General features: G+C 39.9%; 1 protein-coding gene across 5 annotated transcripts in view; it reads left to right on the top strand.

Moving 5' to 3' along the window:
* The window catches only part of fgf12a (fibroblast growth factor 12a), a 268,355-nt gene that overhangs the window by 161,917 nt on the left and 88,526 nt on the right, over positions 1 to 17,912 (top strand). The window lies entirely within an intron of this gene.

A 17,912-nucleotide genomic window follows, 5' to 3' on the forward strand; every position in this document is an offset into this window, starting at 1 on the left:
TAAGCCTTTGCCTTGGAGATGATACTTGGGAGGGCTTGGTTAAAATGGGTCAGTCCAGTTAAATGAACTGAGTAGATGGGAGAAAAAAAAGCTGCCCAGAAACAGAAAGGTTTACAGACAGAAGAATCTTGGTGCTTCTAGGTAATCTTCTAGCATGTTGGTCAAAGTATCACAATCCACGTTACCAGCTGTTCCATGTCATACAGAAGAGACGGCAGCTGGTTTTCCATAGGGTGCCTTACTATCACCCATTAGCCATGTAGTAGCACAGGTCTGGTTTCCATTCCTAGAGAGTGCCAAAATCCACAGTGCCACGGGGGAGGCCTGCTGTTTAACTGATTCCATTAGATTGGAAGCGTTGCCCTCCCACACATCTTGCTAGACAGGTGAATGTCAGCTTTAATTAATGTCTCCAGTTGCAGTGAATCCCTCCGTGAGTGCTGCCTTGGCCTCGACTGCAGATTGACTTTGTCTCCACTCAAATCCAGACAATTTTCAAAGTCAAACTGCAGAAGGTCCCACCTTTCCTTTTCAAAAAAGCGCCACTGAGAGATGATTGTACCATCACTCTTCTTCTGCCACGGTGGCACAGGGTTTGCAGTGTGAATATTCAGGTTCATTGTTTAATGACTCCTTTGTATGTACTAATTCAACAGCTATTCAAATAGTTTGAATAGTTTTATTACAAGGGTCTCATGCTCTTGACCACAGGTGCCTAGGACTTTGAAATGTATTCTCTCAAATGCCTTATGGAGTTATTACAAGTCTCCAGCTTAAGTCCACTGGATGTTCTGACAGCTTCTAATCTGATCTTTCAGGCGTCTAAAGCTTCCAGCTCTATAGTCTGTGGGAACTCTAGGACTTAATCTCCGGTGTATAGAGTCTGCAGGTCTGCAACTTTGCTTTTAGGAGGTTCTGAAATTAGAAGATGTGTCTTTGTGGGCTCTGATTTTTAAACTCTCATCTTTGGGACCTTTATGAAACCAGGTTGGGTGATTTACAGATTGTTTTTTGAGAAATTTTACACATCTAATCTCTTTGAAGCTTTAGAGTCGTTCACTTCAGTAGTTTGGAGGTTTTAATCTGAAAATCCGTCACTGGTATGTTTTCCAGCTACAGTTTTTAAGACCTCCAACTTTATAGTTTGTTCCAAGTCAGTTTTTTATGGTTTCCAGATTTTGTATTTAGGATATCCAACTCCTGAACCTACTGTTTGTAGAGTCCTCTGTTTACAGACTTTTGGAAATGGTTTTGGCCTCTTTATCTTCATTCCTTTCTGTACACGTTCTCTAATGTTTAGATTTGTTGGTATCCCCATTTTTGATGTCTAGGAACTTTTGCTTCTGTTATTTGATGGTTGTGGAGCCTGCAGTTCCAGTTTTGTGTGAGCTTTGTAGTGTCTCAAAGTTTAGGAGCTTCAAAGTGTCCAATTCCAAAGCATCTTTGGCATCTTAAGTGCCAGTCTCTTACATGATATTCACACTAGTCTTTTACTTATTTTGTGTCTCCAGGGCTAATATTTTGGGGCTGTGGAGTCTGATGTTCAGGAAAGTCCAATTATTGGGTACATCACGGTATTTTGATCTTGGAGCCTTCATATAGTAATAAATGCAGTAGTAGTTGGAGTATTGTCACATGTACAGAATTCTTGCATACATGTCTGGCCACATGATAAACAAGTGTGTATTAAAATGCAAAGAAAGAGTTTTCTGATGTCTCTTTTACCTCATCTGACTTTGAAAATGTTGATTGTTGTCATTTAGTGGGGAAGATGAAGCTATCCTTAGAACCCAAGTTTGTGTCCCTGATTGGAAACATGCTCACAGCAGTCAACTGCTTGACCTATTACAAGTCCATTGCAAAAGGGTTCATTTTTTTCCTTTAATTGGGTCTTTTCACGTGATGTCTGACTGCAGGATAGCCATTAAAGGCCCCTGATCCTCTCTTGCTCCCATTCATGCACTCTTATCAGTATCTGGCTGATCAAATGCTTTCTCCCTGACAGCCTTCAACTTCTTGTATTTGCTCAGTATATGCTGAAACCATCCTAAAATATTGATCTGGATGTGATACATATGAAGAACATGGTACACTGCAAAGTAGGTATCTTGATCTGTTTTGTGTTGTGCTTCCTGGCTTTTCCCTTAGAGAAGGTCCTCTGATAAATAGAACACAATGATTTAAGGTAAAAAAATTATATTATTAAATGGTCAGAATCCTATGAGCATAAATCATAAACAGGAGCCATGCCAAATAAAGGTTGAATGTGAGCCTTTCACTTTATTAACTGTGGTCAGGAGAAAGTGGTCATACTGAAGGCACTCTAATCAGGATATTGAATGACTTCTCGGGCTGCAGCCCACTTATAAGTCAAGCAAATAGACAATTACAGCATTGTAAAGTTTTTTTTTAAGATGGCTAACTTTAACACATAAAAAATGTATATATATATATATAAAATCAAAATAAAATGACTCTGCACAAACAGTTCTCCAAAGCTTCATATTTCTTTGAACTTTCAGGCACCAACTGCTAGAATAATAAAGCTATCCAGGAGCCTAAAAAAACAAAAATGCCTTTGCTAGTTCAAAGTTTTTTCTCAGGCTGAGGCAACAGCTTGAAGCACCAGAGCCACTGCAGATACCAAGTTCCAGCCTGGGACTGAAGGCAGTTTGACTGCACAGTACAGACAGAAGTAACATGCTAACAGCTCCCTGCAGAGTAACAGCGCTTACTCATTCGGAGGTCCATCTGCGGCCAGTGCTCCTATGATGCGCACCACACTTTTAGCACCTTGGAGTATGACCTTTAACCAGTCCCTCCTACAACATTCCTGACAACACCAGAACTTCCTCAGTAATGCCGGTGTTGTATAGGCATTCACTTGCATGCCACCCCAACTGTCCAGTTCCACTGCATGTTTGCACTTTTGTCCTTTCCTTTGAAGAAAAATAAAAAACAAAAAATCATGAAAGTGTCACAGCTACATTGTAGAACATACTGTAATAGCCTAAAGCAACCCCAATAAAACATGTCATAAAAGCAGCTAAATAAATACTCTTCATTAAATCTATATAAAAACCCCAGTTCAGCACTTCTGAAAACCTTCTCTTTTCAAAAATTCCATTTCTCCTTGCTGCATGTTTAAAAAGCCAGATACCAGCTAATCCAACCTCAGACTGTAATGGAAGGTAAAAGTAAATTCTAGAAACAAGGAAATAAACCCCAAAAATCACTGTAGCTGTTACTAGACCAGTGGCTTATACTGACATATTAGCACAGTGGTAGAGAAACGTGAGCTGATTACTATTTGTGTGGAATCTGAATGTTCGCCCTGTGCCTGCACGTGCCAATAGATGTAAATGCTAGGTTCTTACATCACTTTAGATTGGTCTAATGTAGGCTTAATCTATGGCTATGGCCTTGTGTCCAGTACTCCCTTCTCCATCACCCTGAATCGGATTAAGCAAATTGGAGTACATCCTAAAGAGAATGTTCTATTCTATCTTGCTCACTATTGCATAAGTGTAGCCATACTAGATCCTCCTGGTAACCTAAAGAGATGGGCACATAGAAAGAGTGTCTTGGACAGTACCTGATATCTTGTAGCACACAAGTGGGCATGTTGGTCATAGGTTTTCTTGGGCCCAGCTGGGGTTTGGCATTCATGATATAGCTCTGTAGGCTTTTCACAGAAAAAGGTATTAAACCAAAGGCAATTTACTCCTGGCTTTATGTGGTCACACCCTTTGCAGTGACATAGTTCTTTCTGCCCTCTTAAAGAAGTAACAAAAAAAAAAGCCTTGGCACTTTACTTCACAGGTCGGCATGTGAGTTGCTTTCCCTCACTTTTGCTGGGTTACTTATGTAAGCAGTCGTGGGCGAGAACGTGAAAAGGGATTGCTCCCTTCAAAGCGGATTACTGCATTCTCCAAGGAGCTGCCGGATGCCTCTTACTCACGGAGTCAGCTCTACTGCAGAAAAGCACTTCTTTCTTTTAATGGTGTTGTGGCACTCCTGTACCGCCACTAACCAGATACCTGATGGGGGAAAGTGTTTATCATCCGAGTACAGGGCTGTGGTTGAGAGGCCATACGACTAAAACGTTATGTTTATTGTTAGTATTAAATATTTGGAAGCAACTTTATCCAAAATGTCTTACCAGACATTTGCATAGTTGAAGTGGAAATATGTTAAGTGAATAGCTTAGGGTCATGGTCTGAAATTAAGCTGACAATCTTTGGATTAACATCGAGCATCTTAGCCTTGTCCAAACTGGGGCTTCACTGGCTTTTGCCACTTTAGGGCATTCAAGACAAAGCAGGATGGCATGGTCATTTTATACTCTACCTTGTTATCTTCTTTCACTTTCTAGAGTACTGTTCACGCTTGCATTGTGATGGACTTGCAAAGGTCCTATGTAAAATAACGTATTCAGGTGGAGCATTCATTTCTTTTCTCTCTTAACCTTGACAACTCTGTCAATGGCTGCCATCATTCAGCATAATGTAAGTGGCTCAATTTAAACCCAAAAGAATCTAATTATTATTCATCATATATACTAATAATGATGCTTCCTCAGCATGCTAGGATACTGCGGAAGTGTGCTTCATCTTGGAAGATTTTCCTTTGAAGCTGGGGGAAGGGTGTCACAAATCGCTGAACAGCCCTCTCTGGCTAATGAGATTTCCTTTGTGGAATGATTAATATGCTTCCCCCATAGGCAGAAAGTCTTTAATGTTTCAAAGCTGGCCCTAAATAAAGTGCCTTGCAGGTAGCAATCTCTCTTAATAGCATGGCTAAGTCATAATGGCATAGTGAAACTAGAATGTCAGCCACATGGTCAAATTTTACATAGGCCCATCTGCATGGATTTGTATAGAAGGTCCCATTGGAATGGGTGAATGATGGAATACTTGACAGGAGGTAGAAGGGCAAGAGCTGTGTGTGTGTGTGTAGAGGTATCCCATAGTAATCCAGCTAAATAAAGTGTATTTAGATTATATTATCACTTCACAATGACTGTAGCAGAGCACTTTTCATAATGAGGACCTTTGCATTTAATTTGCTGTTCAGTTGGCACTAGATGTTTTTTTCACATTTGCTTTCTCTTATTCTGCTGTAATTTACTTGTAAGCAAATAAAACACCATCCATCCATCCATCCATCCCGGGTGGGTCTGGAGCTAATCCTGTTAGCATTAGATTCATTATGATTGCGAAATTAGAGCCATCAGTTAACCTAATCTGCATGTCACTAAGATTGGGAAAGAGTAGCTGGTACCATTCTAACCACTGTGCCACCATGATACCTACATTTCCCCTGGCACTTTTCCAAATTTGATTATTAACTTTATTAAAGGGAAACAATAAATTACTTTTCTTAACAGTTTTTTATTTAACTGATTAGGACAACATTGTGCCCATCCCTGATGCACAAGATATCTGAATACAAAAAATTTTGCTAAACTTCCTGAAACCTGCACCACCATGACCAGCCTGATTGACCTCATCACCCCCAGGCATTTATTATTCATTTTTCAGGTAGATGACAGCAGATTGACTGATGGGCCTCTGTGTTGACAAGGAAAGTACAGCAGCACTTGAATAAGAAATTCACAGCAGCAAGTATGCTTTTCTTTGGGAGGGTGTGAATTATCAGCTTTTATTATTAGAAAGTTGATGACATCAGAGCACATGACTCAGTCACTCCTTCTTCTCACATCAGTCCTTAACCAAAAACTTGACTTTAAGGAGTAAGAAGTGGAATATTTTCCAGCACTTGGCCTCTCTGTTCTGAGAGTTGTGTCAGGTGTACTGATAGAGGAGCAAAATGACCATTGCTTGCAGAGGTGCCATTGGCTGCTTTTCTCCTTGTCAAGTTTTTATTGGAATCCTCATGCAGAGAACACCAATTTATTGAATGATTGATGACACAGACAGTTGCAGTCCATCCAAGGAAGGGGACTGCCATTTTACACCCCGACTCTTCATAACCCTGTGGTGGTTTGGATGCAATTAAATAGGGTTTAACTGACTTTTTTGCCTCCTGCTTATCTTGCTATTTGATCTTCATGTAGCTAGTCAAATTCTGGCAAAGTCTCCAGGACGTTTCTGAGGTGTGGCAGGAGTCAGCGCATCCATATTCTTGCGCCAGATAGTTTGACCCATCTTCTGACTGGGACTCAGCCTAGACAAAAAATGCAGATCTTGAGAAATATCTCTGGCTGGCCGAGCTAAAGTAGATGGCTTTGCAGTGTGTGACTTGAGAACTGCAAGTAAAGGCACACTGCTGGCTGCATAGGACAAAAATCGAGCTGCTAATTACATGATCAATGTGGACTCTGACTTACTCGCTCTTTCTCTCGAATTCAATTTTAAAATTAGCATTGCTGCATAACAATATTTTTTATGTTGTCAGATCTTTAATACAGCATGCAGAACAGTTATTAGAGGTCTAGGGACCTGGATTCTAACCCCACTCCTTTCTCTGTGTGCTGTTTTCTTGATTTCCTGCTGTCTGTGAGGATTTGCCCCAACTGCTTGTTAGGTTCATTGGTATCCATTAGTGGTCCCAGTTTGAAGGAGGTTGGGTGTGTTATGTAAATATATCTTCTTTGGATTGGAATCTTTATATTTCCCATAATGCTTTAATGGAATAAACTGTTTCAGAAAATGAACTGATGAATAAATGTGTTAGTGAGATAAAGAGTAAAAATAAACAAAGATTGCAAAATTAAACATTCCTGCCCTTTACAGTCTGAAGAAAGATTTAATCTTTGGATTGGAGAATACACACAACTTGACTAACAGATGGGTTGGTGGGGCAAGAATTCTGTCAGGATTGCATGTGGCATGGCAGCCACATTAATCCTACAGTGCAATGAGAGTGACAGGAGGAGAAGTGCTTTATACAGTATGCCAGTTGGGGGTAAAGGGGCTGTTAGGGGATGCTGCGTATCCTGGGAAAGCAATATGCAGCATCAACTATACGAAAAATAGAGAAAGAGTGCCAGGTCAGGGAGAGTCAGCAAAAAGTCACAGAATCTCATGGGCAGCTTCTGGGATTATGTGACCACTAGCTGGTGTAGCTGAAATTCCATTCCTGTTCCCAAAGTGTGGCCATGGAGATGCACTCCAGATGTGGCAAAAGCTACTGGCCTGCATACAGGGAATGCCAGTCTACAAAGTCATGTTTGGGACCATGCTGTCCATCTAATAGAGCAGGAACCTAGGGAGTTGCCTTTGTGACTCAGCTCCTTACAGATCTCCAAACATTTGGGTGTGCAAGGACACCAGGAGCTGCTATAGAAAATTTTAGCCTGGAGTTCCCAGAGCAAAAATTGGGCCACCCTAACCCCTGAAGTGATTTTAGCACATGACCAGAAATGAGCCAGGATGGAGTTTATGTCACTTGACAATAAGACAATGAGACAATCAAATCAAGAAGAGAGTTGAGGTGATAACTCATCTAGCAGGAGAAAGAAAGGCCTAGAGAAGAGAATGAGGGAGATACATGAGAAATGAGGAGAAGAGTGCATCAGCGTATGGGGGATAGCAAGTGAGTAACCCACTCTACCAGATGCACAGTGGATCTCAGTTGTTACAGGTAGGGTCTTAGGGTTATAGATTTGATTGTGTACTTCTTTTTGTTTATATTTTGTGCTCTCTTGTGTGATTTTTGTTATTTAAAGTGTTTAGAGTGGAGTGTCTATCATGCCCATTAAGTTGTGCTAGACACATATATACCCGATATGCAGTTTGTTCACCTGAATTTTGCTTGAATAAAGTCTTATAATGGAAAGATGGATGGAACTCCTGAGCAGGTGTTGTAAATTTACTGAAGGTTTATTCCTGATTTCCTGGTACTTGTGAATAGGAGAGCAGGAAATGTCTTTCTGGCTCCATCTCTCCCTTTTATGGAGACCACAAGTAAGCCCGCGGCTCGCTAGCGAATCGGAAATCCAAGAATGGCAATCAGTTTCTGTTCCGTCCGATATTTGGATGGATGACATATCATGGAGGGTGGGTGCGTCTGGGGAAATGTCATTTAATTCAATAAGCATATCTGTACTAAAGCGGTTTCATTTTGTGGAGACGTGATTCTGTTGCCTTTGCTGACACCGACTGCTGGCTGTGAACAGGTTGTGTTGTTTGAGCGCCACCTACTGACTCTGGGAAGCCGCTGCGTTTGACTCTGGGGCGTACGTCACAGCGCAATTTGCGCCTCGGTGGGAAGCCGCTGCGTGATGAAATATCATGGAGGGTATATGCGGTGGTATGGGCGGTCGCGTCCTGGCGACTGTATAACGTGGCGTGCACGCTTTACCTCAGGTGTAGTTCACAGGTCGTAGGCATGGTAAAGTTTCCATTTAATTCAATAACCCTATTTGAACTAAAGCGGTTTCTTTGTGTGGGGGCCTTTGTTCATTGTTTGTATCCATGACTGTACAGGTTGTGTTGTCTGGGCACTCACAGGTTGTGTTGTCTGGGCGCCACCTGCTGACTCTGGGAAGCCGCTGCGTTTGACTCTGGGGCGGGCGGCACGGCGCAGCACGTTGTGTTATTTGGGCGCCACCTACTGACTCTGGGAAGCTGCTGCGTTTGACTCTGGGGTGGGCGCCGCTGCGTTTTGGGAAGCCACGGCGTTTGACTCTGAACTCTGGGGCGGGCGCCAAGGCCGCAGTGCGCATGCACCTTGGTGCGTCCGCCGTGCATAAATTAACTGTGGTTTAGTAAGATAGATAAGGCTTCTTCTCATTAACTGTAAAGACTTTTGAAGGCCCGGCTGTGGTCACTAAGCCTGTTTTGTGCCAAGATTTATATATTAATGAGTTATAGAGCATAGATTCATATTTTGACAGCAGCCTGACAGCATAATGATTTACATGCATTTATTATTTTTTTTAGATATTGTGAGCTCCAGTGTGCTTTTCATTTTTTTTGGAGTTTATTAAGAGATAAGTTGAGCATTGGGACCATCTCATTGAGGTCAGTCTGTTGTGGAGACATTGTGGAATGTAGCAGGACTTTTTGATAGAACTCAGGATCCACATGCTTCAAGCTTCTGCTCTCTGTCTTCCTTTGTCTTTTAATTCCTCTTCTTTGCTTTGCTAGCAACCTGACTGCAGAGGTTCCATTTATTTTAAAATTAAAACTGCACTCCAATCAGTTACTAAATCCTATAAAAGCGAAAAGTACTGAATGGCACTAAACAAGTATGATTTCTGTCAGATAATACTTTTTTGAGCAAGTAGGCAATCCTGGGGAAAGAGGCTATGGACTTTTTGTCCTGAAAACGTTTTTCTGAGTTAAGGTTACGTTGACACATTAGCACGCTGATGTATCTAAGGTTCCTGTAACACTACACAACTTTTCCAATGATGTTTAGTCGTAGTCTTCATTCACATAATCTTAGCAAGTCATAGACAGTCAAGGCGCATCTTTGACTTCCAGGCATGTAGTGTGACATCCCCAGTGACTCAGTCATAAAGCTCTGCAACTAGTCCCAGAAGTTACACAGTTGGGCTTCAGTGTGTCCAAGAGTTGACAAACAATGAAACCTCAGATGGAAGTCCCATGCATACAGTGTCAACAAGCCGAAAAGCGAACATTCAAATCTACAACAGAAAAAAGAACAGAAAACAGCCATAGTGGTCTCAAGAAACAAAAGAAAATGGGAACAAATAGAGGAGAGGCTCCTGGAACATTGAAGCAAACACAAATGTCCAATTCATGTTTCATTTTTGATGTATCGCAACCAAGTGGAAAAAGATAAAAGATGCTCTGCATTAATTGGTCTGTCAGAATGTTTCAACCCTGAGATACAACAGGGAAATTGAAACTGCTGAGAAGTTGTGTTATCTGTCATTCCCTTCAATTCTTAGTCACAACATCTTGTTGCTAGATATTAGGATCCTCAAGTCACGTATCCTGACATCCACCTACAGTCATTAAGTGAGACATGTTCTCTGACCAAAAATCATGTAGTGTGAAGCCAGCCTAATGTTGGTCTTGTGGAGGTAAGCCTACCAAAATTAAATGGATGACCAATGTCAAATTTATAAAACTTGCATACGTACAAAAAGAGACTTGAAATGTGTGTATGCAGCTTTCCACACAAAAGCTGAATTTACAAAAGAGAATTTGACAGAAAACCTATATTTATAGCAACTCTGACCCATCCATGCGCAACATTTTGGAGAAACTGGGAAATGACGACACCCTTGATCAAGCAGTGAAATGCAGTCAAACTAGCTAAATGACAACTTGCATGCATAATACTTCATATCACTGAGCTGTTGTTATAATGTGCGTTGACATGATGAACATAATAAAGCTCAGATGTGATGAATATGATGCACAAAGTGTATTTCAGTTCCCAACTACATTTTTCATCAGCTTACATTGGCTACCTGTTGTCACTTCTCAGAGAATTGCCCAAGCTTCTCTCCGCCATGCCTGCTGTGTTGGAAGTCATACACTGACTGATGAGGCCCTACATTTAGTTTTTCTGTGTTCATGTGGGTGTACGTACATAAAACATAACATTTTTGCAAACATAAAAGGGCAGTTTGCAGCAGTCTGGTTCTTTTAATGTAACCAGAGTACTTTACTGCACTATGTTGCAATAAGGGAACCTAGTTAGAATGAAGCTGCTTTTGTTAACCATAAGCAATCACAATCTATTAATGCACAAGTCATCTGTGATGCGAAGATGAGACTGACAAATGTCATAGCTTGGTGGCTTGGGTCAACCCATTGGCAAGGTAACTGGCAGAAAGCTCAGTTTTTCATATGGCCTATGCTATTCATGTTAACACCAATCACATCATTACATGTGCCAAGTGATAGTGGCTACCCACTTAGACGCTGGCTCCTTATGCCTTTCCCTGACCACCGAATGCAGAGGAAAGGCACTACAATGCCACACATGCTCTTGCGCATTCTGTTGTGGAACACAGTATAGGACTCGATGAGTCAGGTAGAACAACTACTAGCCAATGAAGTTCTGCGGCATTGTAACTGCATATGTACAAGGTTCATTAGCATGTTCCATATATGGTTGTTTCAGGGTGGCAACTGGGAGAGGTTTAAGATATGATCACATAGCACATTTACAAAATGATTGTGATTTATAAGGGTAAACTGAACAGAAATGTGCGTACATCAGGTTTTATAAATCTGATTTTTTTAGCATATGCTGTATGTAAAATTTCATGTTTTAATCGCTTAAGTTTTATAAATGATACCCCATTTGAGGGGTAAAAAGTCAAAAGCAAAGTCCTATTGAAAGGCAATGGCCAAATCTAATCCTAACTATCATAAAAGAAATCTAAGGAAAAGGCAGGGGTAGGACAAATAACACACACACACAAAGATATATATGGTATATCTTTGATATCCATAAACTCTAGTGTTGATCAGTAAATTTCACCAAAGCATTATTCACAGTGAATTTGCTTTGTTCATGTTCACCCTTGTTCATCAAATTATTTTCTGATAATTCGGCCAGTTTAGGAGAACTTTTTTCCCCTTCATGAGGACAGCGAGACATCCCCCAGAACTGTAACAGCCAACATTGGATGGGTATATAATGCTGATCATTTGCATTACAGACTCTGTGGGACTTAGTGGTAGAACTGATAAGTAAATAATACAGGCTCTCAAAATTTTATTTTTATGAAACACATACAGCAGTTTGTCACCAAATGTGCAAGTTGAAGCATGTGCCCTATGCATGCATAATTAGCCACGTGGATATAAAAACAAACCCCCAACCCACCACAAAAAGGAGACTCTATGGAATAATAATAATAATGAAAAATGTAATACTATTTACAAGACATATCTATGTTTTTGATAGAAGAAAATGTGCAAAGCATCAGCAAAGAGAGTTTGGAGAGCCTTAAGTGCGACTTCAAAAATTAGAATGAGTCAGCGGCTTCAATCATTACATGCTACTTTGAATTTAACTCCCTTTTCAATACAAGACCTACCTGTTTTTTCTCAGTTTTGACTGATTTGACAGATTTCGGTATTTCAACATTGTTTTGACGAAACATACAATTGCCCACCTCTGACTGTGTATTTTCTTCTTTGATCTCACAGAGGCACGGTAGTGCAGTGGTTGGCACTACTGCCGCGCAGCTCAGGTTGCCTTTTTGGCCACAGTAATTGGGTCCAGTGTAATTGGCAGACATTTCTGTAGCCCTCAGGGACACTTTAAACATGATTGCACCATTACAATTCTGTCAAATCTAGTTCAGTTAGTCCTTCCCCATTGACTTCAATGCATTTCATTGCGTACTGTACTGCGATATTCACACGAACACTTCCATGATTTTTCTGAGCTCGAGGTGAAGCGAACACCGTGAAGTTTGCTCATCACTAGGAAACTCAGATAGTAATGCATCCACAGAGCATCTGTGCTTTGATTATGTTAATCACATAACTCCTGGGACCAAACTTTTTAATAACAATTTCGATAATGATAAAAATGCAAAAAACAGTTTTAGTGCCTCAAAAGCCCACACTGGGAAGTAACTATTAATAAAAAAGGCTTAAACAAGCATTTAAAAATTAGCCATTGTACAGAATTAATTACACCTAAAATATATGATAACGTGCTTCCTCATAAGAAGCAACTGGTGAAGTTGTTTACCAGTGGATGATCATATGGCTGTGGCCTTTTGCAGTCTTTTTTTCCTGTTATGACAAAAGGACTGAAAACATTTCTGTTCCTTTTCCAGCTACATCAAAGGTGTGTGAATTGTTTGCTTGCCTGTTAACCCTTATACCTGAACTTTGTGACTTGTTTCATCGCCAATTTTTCTAGTTAAAATGACATGCCTTTGATTTTCCTCTTTTACAGCTGAGAGGTCTGAAATGTTTTGTCACTTATTTCCTAGTGTAGCTGAGCTCTGCAGGAAATGTCCTCTTCCATTTTCTGGCAAAGCCGAACTGGCTTATGTTTTCTATTATAACTGAGGGTCTGAAGGATTTCTTTGTCTGTTTTCTATTATAGCTGAGGGTCTCAAGTGTCTATTCACCTGTTGTGGAATCTGAAGTGTCTGCAGTGACAATTCCGAGTAAAGCTGAGCTAACTACCATATTCCCTTATCTTATTTTCATTATATCTAACCTGACTGAGGTGTATTTCTTGCCAATTGTCCAGCATATTTCAATTTGTTTCTTCTCAGGTTTCTCTCCTTTGTTAATTTGCCTGTTTTCTACTATAGCTAATGTGTTTTTATGTTCTGTCTTATTTTTCAATATACAGTCTAAAGTGCTACCATCCAATATATCTGTGCTGGCTGGAGTGTTTTCCTTCACATTTCTACTGTTACTAAGCTGGTTGAGGTGTTCCTTCAACTTCTCTGTTTGTAGTTCAGAGGACCACAGTGCTTCCTGACCTATTGCCTCAAATGCTGAATGTCATCTTCCACTATCAGACCCAGTCAAACTGGGTCTATATGTTTCTTTGCCTGTTTTATCTATTGGATCTCAACTGTTTCCTCAACTATTTTTCCAGTGCAGCTGAACCTCCCAAAATGTCCTGAAATGTTTCCTCTTTAATTTTCTAGTAAGGGTGCGATAACTTTGTGCATGAACTGTTTCTTCCCCCATTTTTCTCAATAGCTGATGCAGTTCTTCACTAGTAAACTCTAAACTGGGTCCTACTGTTGCTGATGTGTTTGTTGGTTGCCCTCTCTCTGTTATTAATAAAGCTGAACCAATTCATTTCTCATCTTCCGGTATACCTGGTGCTTTCTCTCAGTGTCTACTGTTGCTAAAGTGAATTATCTGTTTATTCACCTCTTTGCCTTTATAGACAACGGGACTGAACTGAGTTGTCTACAATCGATCATCTCCCGCTTTCTGATAAAGTTGGACTTTGTTACAGGTTTCCTTCACTGTTTCCAGTTATGGCTGAGGGGACTCAGGTGCTTTTTGTTTTCTGTGTAGCTTTGTTTCCTAAGATGTTTCATCTCCCATTTTGTCTGAAAGTTGGGTAGTTTCAAGTATTTCATCTGTACTTTTCCAAGACAGAGTATGCTAACTTCAGGTTGTTTCTCCTCACATGTTTTCCATGAGCTGTTTCTTCTTTGTTTTTTCCGTCATATCTCTGCCAGATGATCAGCTTTTTCATCTAGTAAAACTAAACTGGGTTCGTTAGATGGTCTTTAACATATTCCCTAATATAAAATAGCCAAGGGATTAAAAGGATTTCCTGTTTCACTTCAGGTGCTTTTTCTCTGATCTCACAGTATATCTAAACTATTTTTCACAACTTTGAGGTATCTCGTATTTCCCACTAGTTTCAAAATTTGCATTTGAGAGACCTTTCTTCTCTTCTATCCTAGCTGACCTGGCTTCCCCAGTTCTCTTTCATTTGGTCTTGTGCTTGTATTCTATATCCCACTGGGTTTTCTTTTCTTCATTATTCTGAAGCAAAAGCAGTTTTCCTGCCTGAATTAAACTGTAAAGTGCAAGTTCAGAGTCACTCAGTCTTTTGCTGTACTGACTGGAAGCCCCTGTTCTTCTTGTTCTGTGTGTGCGCTAGGAGGAGGTTAGTGTGAATTTCAGAGCCAGGAGCTCATAGCCGGTGACTCTGCTTAGCTGGTGTGATCTTGCTAATTGCCTGTCATAAATTATTCTCAAATCCTTCTGTTCACCCTCAGTCTGCATTTAATTCAGCTGCCTTGCTTTGATGCCATACAGTCCTCCTGGATTTTTGACTAGAGCTCATTGTCTGAGTATCGCCTCAGCAAAGGTGCCATCCTCGTGGGAGATCATTATGGATGAAGCATTCTAATTCAGGAATAACTTAACATTTTTATTTTCACTTAAATGTTATAAATGAAACAAATTACATCAACTTGCACATTCACCTTCTTGACTGCCAGGACCGGTGCTGTGTGAAGAAATGAAAACATGGCCTTTACCTTTAGGAAAATGAAAGCCTGTGGATTCACTGGCTTTATGTCAGAGATGCCACCCTTCCGTGCTAGACTTACATAAGCCTGCATCGCTCCTTTACCTGTATGTCTACTCTCCACAAGGTTATGGTTCTTAATGTTAGCTCAGACTGAGACTGTGACTCTCCTTTATCTTTTTCTGAGGGTCTATCCCACAGTGCTATCCCATTAGGATACTTCGCTTTAGCTTGACGCAGCTTTGAAGATCAACATGTCCATGTTATTCATTTATGAGGTTACAATGTCCTTTTATGGCTGTTAAGGCTTTCATTAAGGTTCTATTTCTACTTTAGCTACCTTACTTTGTCGGGGAGGGACATCTCCATTTGAGGCTGTACCCCTTCACTTGACTGTCTGTCATGTAGCTTAACCTCCACTTAGAACATTGTATTAGAACATTAGAATAGTTTTGTCAAAAACATGACATTCAGCACTAAAATTTGCTTATTAATCCTATTCAACTGTTTTCTCCAAAATAACAGATTTTGCTCTTCAGTCTGCCACACTACTTAGTAATTTATTCTATGTGTCTGGATTATTCTAGAAAACTTTTTTATAATTTGTGCAAGATTTGCCCTTAATAAGTTTCCATCTGTGTCATTGTGGTCTTGTTGAAGAGCTCATTTTAAAGTAATTTACCATTTTATAAGGTCTAGTTTTCTGCGTTATCCCTCACTGAACATCTACCTCTTCTTTATCGCCACGTGAAGCCCCACCCTTTATTTGATCACTTTGTGAAGCTCCATCACTTCTTCACCTCTTTGAGGCTCAAAGTTTGCATGTTTTATTTTTTGTTTTGAGATATGGCCCTACCAGGAAATTTCTGTGAATGCCCAAGTCTTCTACCTTTTCCCCTAATAAGATACCCACTTTGTGTTATCCCTTGATGGGGTCCAACACATTCAAGTTAAATCTTCCAGAGAATGCCATGCTATTTTTCCTCTCGGCAATATGTCACCTATTCGTTATTGTTATAAGGCTCCACCTTCATAATTTTATTTCTATTTTATTTTCAAAAAGCAGAACATTATAATGCTATTCTACTCAATCAAGAAAATATAATAACATACAACAATCTATTTTAAAATCAGTCCAGAGAAAGCAAATTAAATATAAAATACAAAGGAAAAAAACAACAAGATTCAACCTCCACCCAAGAGAAAAAGACAAAAGATATAAGTGGAAAAAATCAATTTAACTTTTTAAATATGAAATAGAGCAATTATTAGCATGAAAAAATCAATCACAGGCCCAGAAAGCTCATTCTGAAATGATATAAATAATTTTTGCTATGTTTTAAAAACGTTTTGTATGTATACTCTTAAAGAGAATTTGATTTTGTCTGTTATGAGATGCTGTAATACAGGACACCCGCTGAGTTATAGAAGGTGTGTGAGGATTCTTCAAGTTAAGAGAGTTAAGTCTGCACAATAGTGGTATGATATAGGATATGGCAACCACCCCATCCCATTACACTTTAATGCCACCCGGGACTACTCCAGACATCATTGTTAATAAATTAGAAGTGATCGCAACACAGAGGCTGTCTGTGAAGTATTTAAAGATTTTGGTCCAGAATGATGTTAATTTTGTGCATTCTAAACCAGTATGGCCTAATGATGCCAGAGCTAGATGGCAGCATTTACAGGTTTGGTCTTACCTTTGGTGTATTTTGGACAATTTTAAACAAAATAAATGTGATCAATGAAAGATATTTAGTTAAATTATGGAATGCTGGGCATATATAAAACTAGACTTTATTCTATAGATGGCTGAGTTCAACACCTTTTCTGAGATGCTAACTGAAAGACCCCTTTCCCACCCCAGTGATTTTTCTAAGAATTCTATACTCCATTTCTCTCCATGCAGGACTCTGCTTTTGCATTTAATTTCATTAAATGACTTTGGCCCTTTTCACGTTGTCTCTCTGAAAGGCACCATTCTTCCATCTTGTTTCTTTAAAGCTAAGCCACCCCCCACTATTGTATTTTCTTTTTGCATCATTCATATATGTCATTTTTCCTTCTGACATTTTCTGTTCTTCTTTTCCAGTTCAGTACAAATAATCGTTGCATACAGAATTTGAAATTTAAATTTTCAAAGAAAACATATAATAATAAAATCCACATTAAATATAAAACAATATAAATAACTTTATTGTTCTTTCATTTTCAAAATATTGTTATCCTAACGCAGGGGTATTCATTCAGAGCCTTTTCTGGCAGCACTGAGTACAAGACAGAGCTCTGCATTGCACTAGGCAGTCCATCAGAAGACACACTCACACACACTCAAACTCAAACACAGATAGTTTAGAGTCACCAGTAAAGTTAACATATTTGTGTTTGGCATATGGGAGGCAAAGCAGAGCACCCACAGGACACACAGACCCTGAGAGAGCATGCAGACTTCACATACACTATATGACCAAAAGTATGTGGACACCCCACCCAATTGATTGAGCTCATTTTGCTTCATCTGCCACCATTGTTAACAGGTGCATATAATTATCCACATACCCATGCAATCTTCATTGACAAGGATAGACAATTGAATGTGCCACACAGAAGAGCTCAGTAACTTTAAACATGGAGCTATTATGGGATGCCACCTTTACCAGACATTTCTGCTATGCTAGATTTACCATTTCAATCATAAGTGCAAAATTGTGCAATGGAAGCATCTAGGAGCAACAACAGCTCAACCATGAAGTAATAGACCACAAAATCTCAGAGTGGTGCCCAAGTGCTGAAGCACATAGTGCATAACATTTTGCTTATCTTCTGTTATATCACTCACAGAAGAGTTCCAAACTGCCTCTGGAAGCAACATTACCACAAGAACTGTGTGCCAGGAGCTTCATGAAATGCGTTATAATGGCCGAGCAGCTGCACCCTTGCTTAAGATCACTATGTACAATTCCAAGCATTGG

Source organism: Erpetoichthys calabaricus, chromosome 2 (genome assembly GCF_900747795.2).
Source record: "Erpetoichthys calabaricus chromosome 2, fErpCal1.3, whole genome shotgun sequence".
Taxonomy (NCBI): Eukaryota; Metazoa; Chordata; class Cladistia; order Polypteriformes; family Polypteridae; genus Erpetoichthys; species Erpetoichthys calabaricus.